Consider the following 18382-nt stretch of genomic DNA (forward strand, 5'->3'; position numbering starts at 1 on the left):
TAATGACAGTATTAGTTTGTTTCTTACATCAGCAAACGGCTAGTTTGTCTTTTCTTTTCCCTAATTCTTGTGAGACGCTAATTGTTAGCCGCTAATGCTAATAGCTAGCTAGCAAATAAATGTACTGCGTAAGAGCAAACGTAGCTAGCTAATACATCCTGATAATACAAGTGATGGTGTAGACCAAAATTAGCATGTTGTTTGTGCAACAGTATCTTCTAAATCAAAGAGGAATGTGCAAAGCAAGAATATGTTAGCTTCATGAAGTAGCTAAGAGAACATGCAATGTAGCCAAAGCTTATAGGGTCCCCTATGAAACACTTATCAGCACTTTATTTCCTACCCTGTCACAATAACTCCTCCCTGGCATTTTAATTCCTTGTCATCTCAAACACTGTATTCAAAGTGCCCACTATTTTATTCTAACTATAGAATTAGAATAGCCATTCAATTTCCATGACTCCAACAGTTTTGCTCTAATTTGCAAGTCAAATTGTAATTGCAACATTTGGTTAAAAATAAATCCTAGATTATTTGTCCATATCGTGCAGCCATACGTGGCAGTGTGGAAATGATCTCAATTGAGCAGGGGTGTAATAATACTTTCAAGTACTACATACGTTTTTTTTTTGGTATCTGTACTTTACTTTACTATTTTTATTTTTGACAACTTTTGCTTCACTACATTCCTTAACAAAATACTGTACATTTTACTCCATACATTTTCTCTGACACCTAAAAGTACTTGTTACATTTTGAATGCTTAGCAGGACAGGAAAATGGTCCAATTCACGCACTTGTCAAGAGAACATCCCTGGTCATCTCTGATCTGGAGAACTCACTAAACACAAATGCTTTGTTTGTAAATTATGTCTTGAGTGTTGGAGTGTGCCCCTGGCTTTCCGTAAATAAAATAAAAAAGAAAGGGTGCCATCTGGTTTGCTTAATCTAAGGAATTTTAAATGATTTATACTTTTACTTTTGATACTTAAGTATATTTAAAACTAAATACTTTTAGACTTTTACTCGAGTAGTATTTTACTGGGTGACTTTTACTTGAGTCATTTTCTATTAACGAATCTTTACTTTTACTCATATGACAATTGGGTACTTTTTCCACCACTGCAATTGAGTGCAGGAAATGCAGAAATGATAAAAGTGCTGAAATTTGTTTTGGTTAAAGTTGAATTGAACAGTATAATACAATCAGAATGGAGAAACATTCTAAGTGATATCAATGAGTCTATGTGTTGCCACCCTAGGATCACTCACTACTCATAAAGCAAATGTAGAAATTGTATTATTCAAAACTAAAAATACAGTAAAATACCGTCATACTGTTCAATTGAAAAAAAAATACCGTGATATAATATTTTGGCAATATCGCCCAGCCCTAGCGGCACTTGAGTAAAAATCACTGATTAGGCTTGGGCGGTGTACCGTATACCGGGGTATTTGGAAATAGCCACAGGATGGTTTTTCAATACCGTTGAAACTATTACATTATTCAATAAATGTTCATATTTGTTGCTACTTTAAGTAAATGCCTGCAGTAAACTTTGCAATACGTTAGGAGATAAAGCAGATCACGTTCTTCTTTTCACCTGTCACATTATTTTACTTTATGAAGCTTACCGTAGTTGCCCAGAACAGTTGAGCCAGTCGTGTGTTTGTAAATGGGAGAGAGTCCAGCTGTTTATTGAAAGGGTCACATTTTATATTGAAAGCTAAGTGTTATTTATTTTTTTTGCTTCAAGAGTGATCAGGGACATGCAACTATAGTTTTCCTTAACCAGAAAATACATTACTGCAAAACATTTGGCAGAAAATAGTTTCATTTTCATCAGATGACAACAGAAATGCAACGCTATTTGGCTGGCAGCCACAGAAGTAAATTAACTTACAATGAAAAAGCAAGGTCTTTGTGGCAAAAACGAGGCATGGCCATCATATTTCTAATGTTTATCGTAGGAAGAATGTAGCCCGCTACATTTCCTAATGTTTTGTTTAAAGTTAATCTAGCATTTTACCCAAGAAAAGTAGACTGGCTACACCGAGAACCCAGTGGGCAAAACCTGGTTGAAAAGACGTCAGTATGACATCTTATTCTGGTCGCAAACTGGTTATAAAAGGACGTTTTTTTTGGTCTTTTTACTGGCCAGAATATTACATATTTTTCTGACCACCATACGACCAGTTGGTCATAATTCTGACCACTATCTTATGTGCTATATTATGTAGCTTACTGGTCATAACCTGGTAATGACCACAGCTTATTACCTACCTACTGTAAAAAGTATTGCAGAGGAAGTTGGATATTGAAAACATTGCTCATTAACTTTCTATTTGTTTCCGTAGTCACCAATATAAAGTTTAAATCTACAACATATTCTTAATTTTTTTTATTTTTTTACCCTGTTTTCTCCCCAGTTTCATGGTATTCAATTGGTAGTTACAGTCTTGTCTCATCACTGCAACTCCCATACGGACTCGGGAGAGGCGAAGGCAGAGAGGCGTGTCCTCCGAAACACAACCGAAACTAGAATATGCATATAATTATTAGCTTTGGATAGAAAACACTCCAAAGTTTCTAAAAATGTTTGAATGGTGTCTGTGAGTATAACAGAACTCATTTGGCAGGCCAAAACCTGAGAAGATTTCTTAGAGGAAGTGCCCTCTCTGACCATTTCTTGGCCTTCTACACTCTCTTTATTGAAAACTGAGGATCTCTGCTGTAACGTGACACTTCCTACGGCTCCCATAGGCTCTCAGAAGGCGGCAGAATGTTGTATGATGACTTTGCATGCCATGGCTGAAAAACAGTAGCGCATTTGGATAGTGGTCGATCAGAGAACAACTAGCGGAACACCTGCTCCAATATCCAATGATGGGCGTGTCTGGAACGCACTAACAAAACGCCGCTATTTGGATATAACGATGGATTATTTTGGACCAAACCAACATTTGTTATTGAAGTAACAGTCCTGGGAGTGCATTCTGACGAAGACAACAAAGGTAATCAAACTTTTGTAATAGTAAATCGGAGTTTGGTCAGGGCTAAACTTGGTGGGTGTCTAAATGGCTATCCGTGATGGCTGGGCTATCTACTGAGAATATTGCAAAATGTGCTTTCACCGAAAAGCTATTTTAAAAACGGACACCTCGATTGCACAAAGGAGTGCTGTATCTATAATTCTTAAAATAATTATGTTTTTTGTGAACGTTTATCGTGAGTAATTTAGTAAATTCATTTTTGATACATTATGAATATGGTATTCAGGTGAGGTTATCTATGAGATTATCGGTTTACTGTTGTGCGCATTCAGTTTGCCTACAAAATAGCCTTACACACATACCTCATGTATGCTAGTTCTGAACGTCACATGCTAATGTAAAAAGCTGTTTTTTGATATAAATATGAACTTGATTGAACAAAACATGCATGTATTGTATAACATAATGTCCTAGGTGTGTCATCTGATGAAGATCATCAAAGGTTAGTGCTGCATTTAGCTGTCTTCTGGGTTTTTGTGACATTATATGCCAGTTTGAAAAATGGGTGGCTGATTATTTCTGGCTGGGTACTCTGCTGACATAATCTAATGTTTTGCTTTCGTTGTAAAGCCTTTTTGAAATCGGACAGTGTGGTTAGATTAACGAGTGTCTTATCTTTAACCTGTTAGGGCTAGGGGGCAGTATTGACACGGCTGGATAAAAAACATACCCGATTTAATCTGGTTACCACTCCTACCCAGTAACTAGAATATGCATATACTTATTGCATATGGATAGAAAACACCCTAAATTTTCTAAAACTGTTTGAATGGTGTCTGTGAGTATAACAGAACTCAAATGGCAGGTCAAAACCTGAGAGATTCCTTTACAGGAAGTGGCCTGTCTGACCATTTCTTGAACTTCTTTTCCATCTCTATCATTTACTAAGGATCTCTGCTCTAACGTGACACTTCCCACGTCGTCCATAGGCGCTCAGAGCCCGGGAAAAAACAGAATGTCGTCATTCCAGCCCCAGGCTGAAACACATTATCGCCTTTCTCAAGTGGCCGATCAAGGGACACTGGGCTTAGGCGCGTGACCCGACCGCCCCCGCCTTTGGGATTTTTTCCTCTGTTTGCCGAAAAGGAGATTCCCTGTCGGAATATTATCGCTTTTCTACGAGAAAAATGTCGTAAAAATTGATTTTAAACAGCGGTTGACATGCTTCGAAGTACGGTAATGGAATATTTAGAATTTTATTGTCACGAATTGCGCCATGCGCGCGACACTTCTTTACTATTTCGGATAGTGTCTGGAACGCACGAACAAAACGCCGCTATTCGGATATAACGATGGATTATTTTGGACCAAACCAACATTTGTTATTGAAGTAGCAGTCCTAGGTGTGCATTCTGACGAAGACAACAAAAGGTAATCAAACTTTTATAATAGTAAATATGATTATGGTGAGTGCTAAACTTGCCGGGTGTCTAAATAGCGAGCCCGTGATGCCTGGGCTATGTACTTAGAATATTGCAAAATGTGCTTTCACCAAAAAGTTATTTTAAAATCGGACATATCGAGTGCATAGAGGAGGTCTGTATCTATAATTCTTAAAATAATTGTTATGCTTTTTGTGAACGTTTATCGTGAGTAATTTAGTAAAATGTTAGCGAATTCCCCGGAAGTTTGCGGGGGGTATGCTAGTTCTGAACGTCACATGCTAATGTAAAAAGCTGGTTTTTGATATAAATATGAACTTGATTGAACAAAACATGCATGTATTGTATAACATAATGTCCTAGGGTTGTCATCTGATGAAGATCATCAAAGGTGAGTGCTGCATTTAGCTGTCTTCTGGGTTTTGGTGACATTATATGCTGGCTTGAAAAATGGGTGTCTGATTATTTCTGGCTTGGTACTCTGCTGACATAATCTAATGTTTTGCTTTCGTTGTAAAGCCTTTTTGAAATCGGACAGTGTGGTTAGATTAACGAGAGTCTTGTCTTTAAATAGCTGTAAAATAGTCATATGTTTGAGAAATTGAAGTAATAGGATTTTTAACGTTTTGAAAATCGCGCCACAGGCTGCCAGTGGCTGTTACGCAAGCGTCCCACCTAGCCCATAGAGGTTAAAATGGTGTAAAATAGTCATATGTTTGAGAAATTGAAGTAATAGCATTTCTAAGGTATTTGAAAATCGCGCCACGGGATTCAACTGGCTGATGCGTAGGTGGGACGAATTCGTCCCGCCTTGCCCAGAGAGGTTAAAGGCACAGTCAACTTAGTGTATGTAAACTTCTGACCACCATTTTCCTCATGCAGCACGACACATCTCGTTCGCATAGTTGATCAGGCTATTGATTGTGGCCTGTGGAATGTTGTCCCACTCCTCTTCAAAGGCTTTGTGAAGTTTTGGGATATTGGCAGGAACAGGAACACGCTGTTGTTCACGTTGATGCAGAGCATCCCAAGCCTGCTCAATGGGTGACATGTCTGGTGAGTATGCAGGCCATGTAAGAACTGGGACATTTTCAGCTTCCAGGAATTGTGTACAGGTCCTTGTGTCATGGGGCTGTGCATTATCATGCTGACTCATGAGGTGCTGGAGGCGGATAAATAGCACGACAATGGGCCTCAGGATCTCATCACGGTATCTCTGTGCATTCAAATTTCCAGCGATTAAAAATATAATTGTGTTCGTTGTCCGTAGCTTTTGCCTGCCCATACCATAACCCCATCGCCACTATGGGGCACTCTTGTTCACAATGTTGACATCAGCAAACCGCTTGCCCATACAACGCCATACATGCTGTCTGCCATCTGCACGGTACAGTTGAAACCAGGATTCATCCGTGAAGAGCACACTTCTCCAGTGTGTCAGTGGGCATTGAAGGTGAGCATTTGCCTACTGAAGTCGGATACGACACCAAACTACAGTCAGGTCAAGACCCTAGTGAGGACGACAAGCACACAGATGAGCTTCCCTGAGACGGTTACTGACAATTTGTGCAGAAATTCTTCAGTTGTGCAAACCCACAGTTTCATCAGGCCAGTTGGAAATACTGCCATATTCTCTAAAATGACATTGGAGGCGGCTTATGGTAGAAAAATTAACATTAAATGCCCTGGCAACCGCTCTGGTGGACATTCCTGCAGTCAGCATGCCATTTGTGCGCTCCCTCAACTTGAGACATCTGTGGTATTGTGACACAACTGCACATTTTAGAGTGGCCTTTAATTGTCCCCAGCACAATGTGCACCTGTGTAGTGATCTTGCTTTAATCAGCTTCTTGATATGCCACACCTGTCAGGTGGATGGATTTTCTTGGCAAATGAGAAATGCTCAGTAACAGGGCTGTAAACAAATTTGTGCACAACATTTCAGAGAAATACACTTTTTGTGTGTGAAACATTTCTGGGATCTTTTCTTTCCGCTCAAGAAACATGGGACTAACACTATCTCTTGCATTTATATTTTTGTTCAGTGTTTTTCTAAGTGTAAGATCAGGCAATCATGGGCAGCTGAATAGCATGTCTCTTGGGGAATCCAGTCTCAGTGAGACCTGAAGCAGAGAAATAATGTTAATGCTCATCAGCATAGCTAGTACAAAACTAGCTCTTACAAAGCTGGCTGGCCAGTAGGAATTAATACACACTCCTACAATGCTGTGTACTACTCCCTTCACAGAACAGCGCAAACTGTCTCTAACCAGAATAGAACGAGGAGTGGGAGGCACCGGTGCACAACTAAGCAAGAGGACAAATACATTAGTGTCTAGTTTGAGAAACAGACGCCTCACAAGTCCTCAACTGGCAGCTTCATTAAACAGTACATGCAAAACACCAGTCTCAACATCAACAGTGAAGAGGCGACTCCGGGATGCTGGCCTTCTAGGCAGAGTTGCAAAGAAAAAGCCATATATCAGACTGGCCAATAAAAAGAAAAGATTAAGATGGGCAAAAGAACAGACACTGGACAGAGGAAGATTGGAAAAAAGTGTTATGGACAGATGAATCTAAGTTTGAGGTGTTCAGATCACAAAGAAGAACATTCGTGAGACGCAGATTTTTTTTTTAAGATACTGGAGGAGTGCTTGACGCCATCGGTCAAGCATGGTGTGATGGTCTGGGGGTGCTTCGGTGGTGGTAAAGTGGGAGATTTGTACAGGGTAAAAGGGATCTTGAAGAAGGAAGGCTATCACTCCATTTTGCAACGCCATGCCATACCCTTTGGAAGGTGCTTAATTGGAGCCAATTTCCTCCAACAACAGGACAATGACCCAAAGCACAGCTCCAAACTATGCAAAAACAATTTAGGGAAGAAGCAGTCAGCTGGTATTCTGTCTATAATGGAGTGGTCAGCATAGTCACCGGATCTCAACCCTATTGAGCTGTTGTGGGAGCAGCTTGACAGTATGGTACGTATACGTAAGAAGTGCCTATCAAGCCAATCCAACTTGTGGGAGGTGCTTCAGGAAGCATGCGGTGAAATCTCTTCAGATTACCTCAACAAATTGATAACTAGAATGCCAAAGGTCTGCATGGCTGTAATTGCTGCAAATGGAGGATTCTTTGACGAAAGCAAAGTTTGAAGGACACAATTTATTTAATTCAAAATCATTATTTATAACCTTGTCAACATTTTGACTATATTTCCTCTTCATTTTGCAACTAATTTAATGTATGTTTTCATGGCAAACAAGAACATTCCTAAGTGACCCCAAACTTTTGAACGGTAGTGTATGTGTATTCATTAACCATCTCTCTCACACACATACAGTAGCTAGCATGACACAATGTTGACATTGTCACAATCTTTTCTAGAAGTTAAGATCATCCCACTCACTCACTCACACACACACACACAGAAAGAGAGAAACACACGTTTACTCTCATTAACCAAATGGATCAAAATGTCAATAAGTTAGCTAGCTAGCTACAACAGGTAAAAATGAAAACTTACCAAGTCCATGGAGGATTTGCCAGAGAGCTAACTTTAGCTAGCTAAAATTAGCCAGCTAGCAAAACATTCCTTGATGCTCTTCTCCCCAACAAACTGGCACTTTACTTACAAAAATAAAACAAGAATGATGGAGAATGGGGACTACCATTTAGCAGTCAAATCTATAAAATCACAACAACATACATTTCAAGAAACTGTTGTTTCCCAGCAGTGTTGTGTAGCTTACTGGGTGCTTTGTCCCGACATGCCGTATGGAATGTTGATGAAAGCAGGCTGCTTGCGAGCAAAGAACTATTGTTGTGCGAGTCACAGATTCCAATACAAGTTTTAGCTGGAACTGATATGTCTACCTCTTTATTTGTAACAGTATAGCTTCCGTCCCTCTCCTCGCCCCAACCTGGGCTTGAACCAGGGACCCTCTGCACACATCAACAACTGACACCCACGAAGCATCGTTGCCCATCGCGCCACAAAAGCCGCGGCCCTTGCAGAGCCAGGGGAACAACCACTTCAGGTCTCAGAGTGAGTGACGTCACCCGATTGAAACGCTATTAGCGCGCACCACCGCTAACTAACTAGCCATTTCACATCGGTTACACTTATTTAGTAAAATATAATTACTGCATGCATTGTTAATTCATTAAAATCTTTAAGGGAAAATATAATTGTCATTCTCAGGGTCAAATTCGGGTGCAATAATTTTGTACTAATTATTGATGGAAATAAATGGAATAAAAATAAGATTCTGTAAATTCTGGTGGATTGTAGTATGATATTGAAATAAAAGACAGGCCTATGTGTAATTTAAAAAAAATCTGAAAACAAATGGACATAATAGAACATCAAAATTGCATTCAGTGGAACAGAAGAAAATGTGCAACACAGAGAAATTAACATCAACAAAAGATGGTCATTGGAAGCCAACACACACAGCAACTTACCAATATCATTAATTAAACAACCATTATGTCATTGTACTGCAGTTTTACTGCATTTTAACAGCAGTGAATTTTTGTAAGGGTATCCTGTATTATTGTGCATGATTATTTTACAGGCTGGTAGCCTAGAACAAATATAATGTAAGTGAATGTGCACTTTTTGTTGTGGTGGACTGCAACTACAGAAAACATTGCCATAGCCTGTAGTAAAAGCATAGCTTTGGAGATTCTCTAAATTAGGGACCATCACTGATAGCTATATGACTGCAGAGACTGTCACAAATTATAGCTTTTAATTACCTAGCAAAAGCTATGACTTGGAGGTGAAATATCAAAATTCGTAGTTTTTTAAATTGGTATTTCATCACCTGCCGAATAAAAACGTAAAATGGCCCTACTCCTGAAAAGTTAATCTGATATTACCTGAAGTGACCTCGGCCTGGAGTAATATGATTCTGCCAGACTTGGCCCGCAAGAAGCCCCCCAAATCAGAGTCTCCCGAGTCTCAAACGGAATGGGCCCGAGACCAGAGTGTTGACTGGGTACAATATGCTACGAGACCCTATCCCACTTTGTTGTGCTCTGCCAGCTGTTGTTTGCCAAGTGTGCTAAACTGAATCATGCAGCCCCTGCTGAAAAATAACATTCATTTAATTGTAATGGTTCTAATGTCTTCTATGCAATGCGTGTAGGGCCCACAAAAACTATGCACATGTTTATATAGATTGGTGTCTATTAATTGAGTAGCTTTTAGATAACTGGTCAGTAGTTCAATCAGATTTCAACCAAAAACCAGATATATTTTTCATGATGTCAAAAAGTTATTTGAGGATTGTGAGGAGCTATACAAATTCGACAGTCAAAAGATGTGGACTTAAAATAGGCCTATGGCACGTCATGGAAACTGGACACTGACTAAATATGCATCCAAGCCGAACTGAAATCTTTTCAGATGTTGGTTCGTTTTCACAGCTTTCTATTTCCTTACAACCGATCAAATTGTCATGCACAGAAAATCTTTCGTAAAAAAATCAAATGTTTTAATTGCATTTTCTCCCCGGTCCCAAACGTCTTTGCTCCATAAAAGAAGCATGGATGACAGAACTTTACAGATGTTAACTAGATTGAAGCATTCATTCATGACATTCAGGTGAGCAAGGGTTTTAGTCTGTGCTTCCCACAGTTGTGTCAAATTTTCTCGGTGTCCTTTGAGTGGTGGACCATTGTTGATACACACAGGAAACTGTTGAGCGTGAAAAACCCAGCAGCGTTGCAGTTCTTATCACAAACCCTTGCACCTGGCACCTACTACCATACCCTGTTCAAAGGCACTTAAATCTGTCCTCCTTTAACCGGTCTCCTCCCCTTCATCTACACGGATTGAAGTGGATTTAGCAGGTGACATCAATATGGGATCATAGCTTTCACCTGGATTCACCTGGTCTGTGTGTCATGGAATGTGTCCTTAATGTTTTGTACACTCAGTGTATAATGGAAGAAGAGAAGCTGCATGTGTCTAATTATAGACAAGTTGACTAACAAATGACGGAAATTATAAGGGAGTGAACGTTTTTTTATAATAAGGGTTACATGGAGTATATCGGACCTTTTCTGAAATGAAATGGATGGCCCTCCCTTCAGCTAAATATATTTTACCTAAACCCTCCCTGAACGCTTGAAAAAAACAAGTGACCCTCTCCTATACCCAAAATAATAATTAAAACAAAGTGGATAGCACATGTCTATCATTTACCCTCACTTCTTGGACAGGCCAGAGCCTTAGATATGCCGTTTGAGAAACTCTTATTTGTCCTGTAAGTATTACATGGCAATGCAGGAATTTTTATGGTGCCCAGAAGGTTGTGGGTTCACAAGCCAACGTGGACAAAAGTAGGGGAAGATATCCTTGATAGTATACTGAACAAAAATATAAACGCAACATGTAAAGTGTAAGTCCCATGTTTCATAAGCCAAAATAAAATATCCCAGAAATGTTCCATATGCAAAAATAAAAGGTACTTCTCTTAAATATTGTGCACAAATTACAGCATTATCATTACACAGGTGCACCTTGTGCTGGGGACAATAAAAGCCCACTCTAAAATGTGCAGTTTTGTCACAGACCAATGCCACAGATGTCTCAAGTTTTGAGGGAGCATGCAATTGGCATGCTGACTGCAGGAATGTCCACCAGAGCTTTTAAACTACCTCCAATGCGTTTTAGAGAATTTAGCATTACGTCCAACCGGGCTCACAAATGCAGCCCACGTGTAACCACGCCAGCCCAGGACCTTCACATCCGGCTTCTTCACCTGCAGGATGGTCTGAGACCAGCCACCCAGACAGCTGATGAGCTTGGGTTTGCACAACCGAATAATTTCTGCACAAACTGTCAGAAACCGTCTCAGGGAAGCTCATCTGCATGCTCATCGTCTTCACCAGGGTCTTAACCTGACTTCAGTTTGGCAACGTAACAAACTTCAGTGGGTAAAATGCTCACCTTCGATGGCCACTGGTAAGCTGGAAAAGTGTGCTCTTCATGGATGAATCCAGGTTTCAACTGTACCGGGCAGATGGCAGACAGCGTGTATGGTGTTGTGTGGGCGAGGGGTTTGCTTATGTTAATGTTTGAACAGAGTGCCCCATAGTGGCGGTGAGGTTATGGTATGGGAGGAAAATGCACCCCACACAACAAACTCTGTATCCCTCATTTACTCAAGCGTTTTATTTTGGCGGTTGCCTACAGTCGAGGAGGCTGCAATTTGGGCAGCATGCGCGCCAAATATACAGCTTGTTGCGTTGCGGCCATAGACATATAGTCCATAGAAAGATTTTGGAACCTCTTACCCTGCCAATTTGAATGTTAAACTAATGGGTGCACTTGAATGGGAACTGCTATCTATAGATTATATTTACATTTAAGTCATTTAGCAGACGCTCTTATCCAGAGCGACTTACAAGTTGGTGCATTCACCTTATAATATCCAGTGGAACAACCACTTTACAATAGTGCATCTAAATCTTTTAAGGGGGGGGGTTAGAAGGATTACTTTATCCTATCCCAGGTATTCCTTGAAGAGGTGGGGTTTCAGGTGTCTCCGGAAGGTGGTGATTGACTCCGCTGTCCTGGCGTCGTGAGGGAGCTTGTTCCACCATTGGGGTGCCAGAGCAGCGAACAGTTTTGACTGGGCTGAGCGGGAACTGTGCTTCCTCAGAGGTAGGGAGGCGAGCAGGCCAGAGGTGGATGAACGGAGTGCCCTTGTTTGGGTGTAGGGACTGATCAGAGCCTGAAGGTACGGAGGTGCCGTTCCCCTCACAGCTCCGTAGGCAAGCACCATGGTCTTGTACCGGATGCGAGCTTCGGCTGGAAGTCAGTGGAGAGAGCGGAGGAGCGGGGTGACGTGAGAGAACTTGGGAAGGTTGAACACCAGACGGGCTGCGGCGTTCTGGATGAGTTGTAGGGGTTTAATGGCACAGGCAGGGAGCCCAGCCAACAGCGAGTTGGAATAATCCAGACGGGAGATGACAAGTGCCTGGATTAGGACCTGCGCCGCTTCCTGTGTGAGGCAGGGTCGTACTCTGCGAATGTTGTAGAGCATGAACCTACAGGATCGGGTCACCGCCTTGATGTTGGTGGAGAACGACAGGGTGTTGTCCAGGGTCACGCCGAGGCTCTTAGCACTCTGGGAGGAGGACACAAGGGAGTTGTCAACCGTGATGGCGAGATCATGGAACGGGCAGTCCTTCCCCGGGAGGAAGAGCAGCTCCGTCTTGCCGAGGTTCAGCTTGAGGTGGTGATCCGTCATCCACACTGATATGTCTGCCAGACATGCAGAGATGCGATTCGCCACCTGGTTGTCATATTTCTATGGTTGGTTGTGGCTGTCTGTTTCCCTTTTTCAAATTTCAAAATACATTTGCGGGAAAACGTAGAGTTTGGAAAGCAAATGCCTACTGCTGGATAGAGAAGACATTAGTCTGTAGAACCAATAGAATTCTTTCTTCTCAAATCCCAATTTTTTTCTGAACAGCAGCACTGTTTGTCAAAGTAGCTCATCTTGAGATGCGCTCCACTTGGCAATAGCCTATTGATTCAGCTTTAATCTAACTTTACTAAACAAGCAACATTGTGAGAAGGGATACTCTTCTATTTGTAGTATTAAAAATAATACATATACAGTGCATTCGGAAAGTATTCAGACCCCTTCACTTTTTCCAAATGTTGTCATGTTACAGCCTTATTCTAAAATGATTTAAATAGTTTTTTTCCCCCTCATCAATCTTCACACAACACCCCATAATGACAAAGTAAAAACAGGTTTTTAGATTTTTCAAATTGACTTAAATACTGAACTGAAATGTCACATTTACATAAGTATTCAGATCCTTTATTTAGTACTTTGTTGAAGCACATTTGGCAGCGATTACAGCCTCAAGTCTTCTTGGATATGACGCTACAAGCTTGGCACACCTGTATTTCAGGAGTTTCTCCCATTCTTTTCTGCAGATGCTCTCAGGGTGGATGGGGTGCGTCACTACACAGCTATTTTCAGGTCTCTCCAGAGATGTTCGGGTTGAAGTCCGGGCTCTGGCTTGGCCACTCATGGACATTCAGACAATTGTCCCGAAGCCATTCCTGCGTTGTCTTGGCTGTTTGCTTAAGGTAGTTGTCCTGTTGGAAGATGAACCTTTGCCCCAGTCTGAGGCCCTGAGCGCTCTAAAGCAGGTTTTCATCAAGAATCTCTCTGTACTTTGCTCCATTCATCTTTCCCTCGATTCTGACTAGTCTCCCAGTCCCTGACACTGAAAAACAGCCCTACAGCATGATGCTGCTGCCACCACCATGCTTCACCACCAGGCTAGGGATGGTACTGGCCAGGGGATGAGCAGTGCCTGGGTTCCTCCAGACGTGACTACTTGGCATTCAGGCCAAAGAGTTCAATCTTGGTTTCATCAGACCATTGAATCTTGTTTCTCATGGTCAGAGTCCTTTAGATGACTTTGGACAAACTCCAAGCGGGCTGTCAGTTGCCTTTTACTGAGGAATGGCTTCCGTCTGACCACTCTACCATAAAGGCTTGATTGGTGGAGTGTTGCAGAGATGGTTGTCCTTCCGGAAGTTTTCCCATCTCTACATAGGAACTCTTGACCTCTGTCAGAGTAACCACCGGGTTTTTGGTCAACACCCTTCTCCCCCAATTGCTCAGTTTGGCCGGGCAGCCAGCTCTAGGAAGAGTCTTGGTGGTTCCAAACTTCTTCCATTTAAGAATGATGGAGGCCACTGTGTTCTTGGGGACCTTCAATGCTGCAGACATTTTACCCTTCCCCAGATCTGTTCCTACGGACAATTCCTTTGACCTCATTGCTTGGTTTTTGCTCTGACATGTACTGTCAACTGTGGGACCTTATATAGACCGGTGTGTGCCTCAGAAAATCATGCCCTATCAATTGAATTTACTACCGGTGGACTCCAAGTGGAAACAGAATTCACCTGGCTTATTTTAGAGTCTCATAGCAAAGGGTTTGAATACTTATGTAAATAAGATTTTTAATTTTTTTCTCATAAATTAGCAAACATAAAAAAAAAATAAAAAAAAAATGTTTTCACCATGTCGTTGTGTGTAGATTGATGAGGTAAAAAATGTATTTAATACATTTTAGAATGAGGCTGTAACGCAACCAAATGTAGAAAAAGTGAAGGTGTGAATACTTTCCGAATCCACTGTATATTTATTACAACCTAATATAGCCTTCTGCCAAGACAGCAGCTACTCTTCTTGGGTTCCAGCAACATTAAAGCAGTTATGCTGTATACAGTTTAAAATATTACATGACGTTACATTTCATAACACTTTTCACAACACATTGTGTTCCCTCAGGCCACTACTCTAGTACCACATATCTGCAATACAAAATCCAGGTGTAAGTATGTGTAGAGTGGGTGTCTTATCATGTGTATGTGTGTCTGTGCCTGTGTGTGTGTCTTTTCAGTCCCGCTGTTCCATAAGGTGTATGTTTTATAAATATGATTCTACTGCTTGCATCAGTTATCTTATGTGGAATAGAGTTCCATGTAGACATAGCTGTATGTAGTACTGTGCGCCTCCCATAGTCTGTTCTTGACTTGGGCATTGTGAAAAGACCTTTGGTGGCATGTCTTGTGGAGTATGCATGTGTGTCCGAGCTGTGTTAGTAGTTTAAACGGACACCTTGGTGCATTCAGCATGTCAACACTTCTTACAAAAACAAGTAATGATGATGTCAGTCTCTCCTCCACTTTGAGCCATGACAGACTTACATGCATATTATCAATGTTAGCTCTCTGTGTACATTTAAGGGCCAGCCGGGGTGCCCTGTTCTGGGCCAATTGTAATTTTCCGAGGTCCCTCTTTGTGTCACCTGACCACACAACTTCCTGGGGTCCAGCAAAATTAAGGCAGTTATACAATCTTAGTAGTCCAGGTGTGACAAAACTAGGGCCTGTAGGACCTGCCTTGTTGATAGTGTTGTTAAAAAAGGAAGAGCTGCGCTTTATTATGGACAAACTTCTCTCTATCTTAGCCACTGTTGTATCAGCATGTTTTGACAGTTTACTTTGAGCCAGGAGAGATTGACATGCATATAATTAATGTTTGTTCTCTGTGTACATCCAAGGGCCAGCCGTGTTGCCCTGTTCTGAGCCAGGGGAGGGGGTGGGTTAGAAGGATTACTTTATCCTATCCCAGGTATTCCTTAAAGAACACCCTCTGTGTTCTGTTACAGGTAACTCTTTATCCACAATATAGCAGGGGGTGTAAAGCCATAACACATACGTTTTTCCATCAGCAGGCTATGACTGATAATGTCAAAAACCTCACTGAACTCTAACAAAACATTTCTCTCTCAGCCAATCATCAGTCATTTGTTTAAGTGCCGTGCTTGTTGAATGTCCTTCCCTAAAAGCATGCTGAAAGTCTGTCAATTTGTTTAAGTAAAATTGCATTGTATCTGGTCTAAAAGTTTAGTAAGGTTTGGTAACAGGCTGGTTTGTTGGCTTTTTGAGCCAGTAAATGGGGCTTTACTATTCTTGGGTAGCGGAATAACTTCTGCTTCCCTCTATGCCTGAGGGCACACACATTCTAGTAGGCTTAGATTAAAGATATGGCAAATAACAGTGGCTTGTGATTGTTCATAGACAATTTTTTCACCTCTTCCACACTCACTTTACGGAATTCAAAATTACAATGTTTGTCTTTCATAATTTGATCAGTTATACTTGGATGTGTAGAGTCAGCGTTTGTTGCTGGCATGTCATGCCTAAATTTGCTAATCTTGCCAATGAAAAAAAATCATTAAAGTAATTGGTAATATCAGTAGGTTTTGGGATGAATGAGCCATCTGATTCAATGAATGCTGGAGCTGAGTTTGCCTTTTTGCCCAAAATGTCATTTAAGGTGCTCCAACGCTTTTTACTATCAATCTTTACATCATTTATCTTTGTTTCATAGTATAGTTTCTTCTTCTTTTTATTCAGTTTAGTCAAATGATTTCTCAATTTGCAGTACGTTTGCCAATTGATTGTACAGACAGACTTATTTGCCATTCCTTTTGCCTCATCCCTTTCATGGGGATGAGGCAATCCATGGGGATTGATGAGTAATTTTTCTTTATGGGTGCATGCTTATTAGTAACTGGAATCAATTTCATAAATGTGTCAAGTGCAGCATCTGGTTGGTCATTACACACCACAAACCAACAAATATTATTTATATCAACAACATAGGAATCACTACAAAACTTATTGTATAACCCATCCTTTGGAACTTTGGTTTTCCTAGATATTGCTACCAAATTGTGATCACTACATCTGATGGATTTGGATACTGATTTAAAGCAAATTGCTGCAGCATTAGTAAAAATGTGATCAATATATGTTGATGATTTCATTCCTGTGCAGTTTGTAATTACCCTGGTAGGTTGACTGATCAACCTGAATCAGGTTGCAGGCACGGGTTACAGTTTGAAGCTTTTCTTGAGTGGGCAGCTTGATGAAAGCCAGTCAATATTCGAATCACCCAGAAAAGATACCCCTCTGTTGATATCACATACATTATCAAGCATTTCACACGTTTTCCAGATACTGTTAGAACTTGGTAGTGATGTTGATCCTTTGCGGTATTAAAAACGATTCAGCTAATGTCTTCTTTCATGTAAATGATGTAGAATTTTAAAGGCAAAAACAAAATATCGGACCATGCTAACAAATGTTCCCTATGTGTGGAAATCCTAAATCGCCTCTGCTCAACTGTAGCCTTTGCCACATTGCAAATGTTATGGCTTTATTATAAAGGCCCTTTTTCTTCAACAGTAACTTGACCATCCATCGAATTGCATCTTGGTGTACAGAGTTGTTTACAGAAAATGGTGTGCCGGGAAGGGCCTATGATTTCTTAATCCTGCCCTGGTAACAACGGCAAAATAAACCTAGATTAAGTTTTGCAGATCTGTACTGTTGATAACTACACACCAGACACATGTTACCCTACACTGGGAACTTAGTGCTTAGTTATCACAAGCATTGTTAGACTGAGAAAAAACGTTCCCCATATCTGCTTTTCTGTGAAACAAAACACACATTTGTATGAAAGCTGCCACTCCAACATAGTCTGCAAAATAAGCACACTTTTGCAGATTAGGGATAATCAGAATTGTATCCAGTATTTTTTTTTATCCTATAATCTAGTAGTAGCTACTGCTTTTAAGCATAAGTGTATATGCCTGGGCACATAAATAGCAGACGGCTGTGATTCCCGGTGTATCCCCATGTGGGTGTTTTCTCTTGCCCTGGCCCTGTAATTCAGGGTTTCCTGCCTTCATTTGATTGCATAATGAATGTGAAGTACAGGAGGCTGCTGAAGGGAGAAAGGCTCATAATAATGTTTGGAATGGAGCAAATGGAATGGCATCAAACACCAGGAAACCATTTGTTTGATGTATTTGTTACAATTCCACTCCAGTCATTACCACTAGCCCATTCTCCCCAATTAAGGTGCCACCAACCTCCCTGTAATGTGAAGTGTGTGGGCCTGGGCCTGCTGGTTTGCTGACTGGGTTACTTTTGCTGCACTCTTCTGAGGATAAGATCTCTAGCAGTTTGGTCTCCAGCAGGACCAGAGAGGACAGACATGCACCAATATGATCTCATCTAACAGAACTCTTCCACTGCATCAGCTGAGGATCAGCTGATCTCTGCGGATTATCCCTGCAACTCCGCTTTAGCATGGCAGCCAGAGGCTAGGTGGGGAGCAGGGATGTAGTGCTTCAGTAGCGCGGGGGAGCAGCGCTCCCTCAATTTTTTCAATTAGAGAATACACAGAGTTGGTCAAATATTTCTGGAAAATGTATTAATATACATCTTAAATTATATTTAATTACCACAGAAATGTCATGAAAACAGTAGAATGAGAAACTAAGTAAATATGTAGGCTATAGCAGCCTATAGGTAG

At 41.0% G+C, this 18382-nt stretch overlaps 1 protein-coding gene across 6 annotated transcripts in view; it reads left to right on the forward strand.

Annotated features, from left to right (window-relative positions):
- Window positions 1–18382, forward strand: part of LOC106565027 (CMP-N-acetylneuraminate-beta-galactosamide-alpha-2,3-sialyltransferase 2) — a 48731-nt gene that overhangs the window by 4206 nt on the left and 26143 nt on the right. Inside the window, exon 1 of one of the 6 annotated variants that reach the window (XM_082958980.1) lies at window positions 8336–8481. The exons of the other annotated variants lie outside the window; for them this stretch is intronic. The gene's annotated coding sequence lies outside the window, so the exon portion shown is untranslated. Of the gene's footprint in view, window positions 1–8335; window positions 8482–18382 lie in introns of those variants that run through there. 6 annotated transcript variants of the gene reach the window in all.

Source organism: Salmo salar, chromosome 12 (assembly GCF_965601325.2).
Source record: "Salmo salar chromosome 12, fSalSal1, whole genome shotgun sequence".
Lineage (NCBI taxonomy): Eukaryota > Metazoa > Chordata > Actinopteri > Salmoniformes > Salmonidae > Salmo > Salmo salar.